Below are 4,348 nucleotides of genomic sequence, written 5' to 3'. Positions count from 1 at the left end.
CCTTCCATGCAGACAGAAGGGAAGGGACTATTTTGGTAAATAATTCTGCTTCATAGACTATACTGACAAATATCTCCTATATTAATCACTGATTTTCAAAATTGTAGAAATAAGGGCTTTACAGCTTCACATTTATCCAGTCTGGTGCAGTGGTGCCTCCTGCCTCCCATCTGACAGATTCCTCTGCCTGGTGACACCCAGAGTAGACTCTGAGCCTAGGACTCTATGGGCTCCAGGGCCAGACAGTGGCCTTAGCCTGGCTAGGACCTTCTCCCGTTCATTGCCATCCTGCAGGAGTCTGTATCCTCATCATATTTACAATAACAGCTGTATTAGTTTCCCATGGAGGCTGTCACAAATTACCACAAATTTTATGACTTAAACTTATTATCTTAACTCATTAGAAGTCAGAAGTCTAGAATAGGTGACTCTGGGCTAAAATCAAGGTGTTGGCAGGGCTGTATCCCTTCTGAAGGCTTCAGGGAGAATGATTTCCAGGTCTTTCCCAGTTTCTAGGGCCCCTTGCATTTCTTGGTTAGTAGATCTTCCTCCATCTTCAAAGCCAGCAACATTTCACCTTCGAATTTCTCTCTGACTCTGGCACTTACTCTTCTGCTTCCCGGTTTTGTGGTAACAACCCTTGTGATTAGATTGGGCTCACCTGGATAACCCAGGGCCTCCCACGCCAGTCAGCTGATTAGCAGCCTTCATTCCACCTGCAACCTTACTTAAATGCCCCTTTTACCATGGGACCAGCACATTCATAGGTTCCTGAGATTAGGATGTGGACATCTTTATTCTGTCTACCACAATGGTTAATGTTTTGAGCACCTACTATGTACCTGGTATGGTTCTAAGCATGTTACTCGGAGAGAGGTGTTTAAGTCTCACCACAACCCTGTAAAGTAGGAATCCACTTCATAGAGGAGGAAGGTGAAGCACAGAGAGGAAATGTAAATTGTCCAAGGTCACACAGCTAGTAAGAGTCACGGCTGAGCTACAGATTCAGGAGTCTAGTTTCCCAGCCCTTTCTCTTAAGCCATAACCACACTTTTTAGGAACTGAAGGACAGACATACAAGTAGAACTCTACTTAATTTAACCCTCACTTGATGGTCCAGCTGCCCCCACACGATGTGGCAGTGCCTCAGGTCAATTGATACTGACTGCAATTTGCCACGGGGTTAGACAGCTTTGGGTGGGCTGACCCAGTGGATTTCAAGGGGGTAGGATGTCTGATAAGTCAACTTCCTTCCCCGGTGGGCTTCTCACAATGGGCAATAGTGATTCTAAACTCTGCTCTGTGGTATCTGACCTCAGTTACTTCTCTTTCCCTCTACTCCAGCCATGTTTTTCTGAGACATTCCTCAGAAAAATCAAGTCAATTTTTGCCACAGGGCCTTTGTACTTGCTGTCACTCCCACCTGGAATCTCTCCCTAGTCTACACAAAATTCAAGCGTCACTTCAAACAGGCTTCTGACCAAGGATCATCTCTTTAACAATGAGCCAGGCATCAGGCCTACCTTGATAGGAGGTGTCTCCCTCTTTTCTCTCCAATACTTTGGTGGAAAGAAGATATTAACATTCTCTTCTTTTCCCTGCTTTCCCTCCCTCATGGTGATGAGGGGCAGACTGCAGGAGTTATATCTGCAGGTAGGGAGGTGTCTTCACCTTGAAGTTTCCCTTGACTATACGTGTACAAGTGATCCTGAGCTAAAAGCAGGGGACGGGAAATCAAGAGTTGGTTTCTTAACTGCCAGATCTTTAAGGAGAAGAGGGAATAAATCTTGACTTATGGAGCACATCCTGAGTACTCAGTCTTCACATCCCTGTGCAAGAGATACTAGGAAAGGATGCCTGGGTGGCTCAGCAGTTGAGCATCTGCCTTTGCCTCAGGTAGTGGTCCCAGGGGTCCTAGAATCAAGTCCTGCATCGGCTCCCTGCATGGTGCCTGCTTCTCCCTCTGCCTATTTCTCTGCCTCTCTCTCTGTGTGTGTGTGTGTGTATCTCTCATGAATAAATAAAATCTTAAAAAAAAAGAGGTACTAGGAAAACAATGCTGCAGATGTTGGACATTAAGAAATTGGCATTAAGAAATTGGTCCCAAATTACATATGGAGGGGCTGAGTAGGCCTTGAATGCAAGTCAGCCTGAATAACATAGTGAAGTTGCTCTTCCTTTAGGGAGAGAGGAGGTGAACTGGGATAAAGTGAGGACAGTATTGAAACAATTGGCCAAGTATAGAAAAAATTTTTTTCTAAATGATTATTCTATTTAGAAACTTACATGGAGACAATGGGAAACAGAAGTGAAGACTTTGTTTCTATCCCCAAGGGATATTTGCATATGGCTACACAACTGTTTTAGCACCATATGTATAAATGACTCCTTTCTTCACTGAGTTGCCTTGGCAATTTTGTCAAAAATCAATGGACTATATTTGTGTCTATTTTTGGACTCCTTCGTCTGTTCCATGGATCTATTTGCCTATCTTGATGCCAATACCATACTGTTCTGATTACTGTAGCTTTGTAATAAGGTTTGAATTTGAGATTTGGGTCCTCTAACTTTGTTTTTTTTTCAAAGTTGTTTTGGATATTCTAGATCCTTTGTATTTCCACAGCATTTTTAGCATCAGATTGTTAATTTCTGCCAAAAAAGCTTGCTGGATTTTGACTGTTAAATTTATAGGTCGATTTGGAGATAACTGCCAACTTAACATTGAATCTTCAGATCCATGAACATGGTATACCTCTCTGTTTTTGTAGGTCTAATTTTTCTCAGCAGGGTTTTGTAGTTTCATTGAACAGGTTTTGCACATCTGTTGTCAGATTTATCCCTATACTTTGCATTCTTTAATGCTAATATAAGTGATATTTTAAATGTCAATTTCTAATTATTCATTCCTAGTATGTGGAACTATAGTTGAGTTTTGTATAACAATCTTAGATCCTGCAGCCATGCTGAACTCCACCCTCAGTTTTAGTAGGTTTTTGTGTTAGGGTGTGTGTGTGTGTGTGTGTGTGTGTGTGTGTGGATTTAGTAAGATTTTTCCATGTAGATGACATTATATGTGAATAAAGACCATTTTATTAGGGGCTATCTTCAAGAAGGCTGCGTTCTAGTAAACTCTGTCCTCAGGTTGTTGGAAGGAAATAGAGAAACAATCCAAGATGAGGATGGTTGAGGGCTGCAAGTTGTTCTCAGGGCAGCAGGTCCATAAATCTAATGGTTTTATTTAGGCTAATGTTAAAATGGATTCATATACTATCAATACTGGGAAATATCCTCAGTGTCGATCAGTTGATTATCTGTACTCACCATGGTTATGAGCACAGATGTGGGCTGAGTGAAGGCAAAAAATATCCAGCCTTACGTTGGAAAATGTCAGAAAACCCCTTCCACAAAGCATCCTCCTCCACCTCCCTGAAGCTTCCTTCTTGATCTCTGGGCCTTCCACCTGGTCCCTTCCAATCCCATCTCCATAGGGTCAGATTGTGTAAAAATGTAAACGATACTGTTCTATACCCTGCATGTAGAATAAAATCCAAACTCTTCACCCAGGCATTAGCAGCCCTCCTGTCATTATTTCCCTGCCCTTACTAGTTAAAGGACAGCCTTAACTATTCGCAGCCTTCCATCTGCTGGAAGCACTCTTTCCACCTACCTCACTCCCTTCCTCAGATGTCTATCTTGGCCCTTCCAACAGATATTCTCAAGGCATCTCGTTTTCCTGTGTTGCACTCACCATACTTGCTATTTGATTTTCCACTAAAGCAGTGCAGTGAGGGCTGGGACCACTGCTATGGTGTTTATACCAAACTCTTAACGATGCCTGACAAATCGTAGGCATTCGGTAAATGTTTTGAGTGACTTCCAGAGTTCTTTTTAGCTGTACACACGCCCATCCATTCACCCCCAGTCTCTGTGAATGACCTTACATGATATTGTGGGTGTTTCTCTTCCCTTAGAAAGGTGGTTTAAAACTGTGGCTGTGTGTTAAAAGCTCCCCATGATTCTAAAAAAAATTAGTGCTTGGTCCTCATCCTAGCCCACTGAAATCCAAGTTTCTGGGGGTGGAACCCAAGAAGTTGTAATTTAAAAAAGCTTTCCTGGTGATTCTGATGTGCATCCAGAGTTGAGAGCCACTGGCACAGAAGGAAAGGCTGCTTTCACTCAGCTGGGTGATGAAAAACCATGGATGGGTTCACCTGGAAGGGCCAGCAGCCAAGACACATCAGGAACCTTGCTTGGAAGTCCTGACTCAGCCTTCCATGAAAGTTGCATCTTGGTGCTCTGCTGTGCCAGTTCCACTGGAGGTGGAAGGAAGAAGGAAACCAGACCAGGG

This window comes from Nyctereutes procyonoides, unplaced genomic scaffold (genome assembly GCF_905146905.1).
Source record: "Nyctereutes procyonoides isolate TBG_1078 unplaced genomic scaffold, NYPRO_anot_genome, whole genome shotgun sequence".
Classification (NCBI taxonomy): domain Eukaryota; kingdom Metazoa; phylum Chordata; class Mammalia; order Carnivora; family Canidae; genus Nyctereutes; species Nyctereutes procyonoides.
This window is presented reverse-complemented; position numbering follows the sequence as displayed.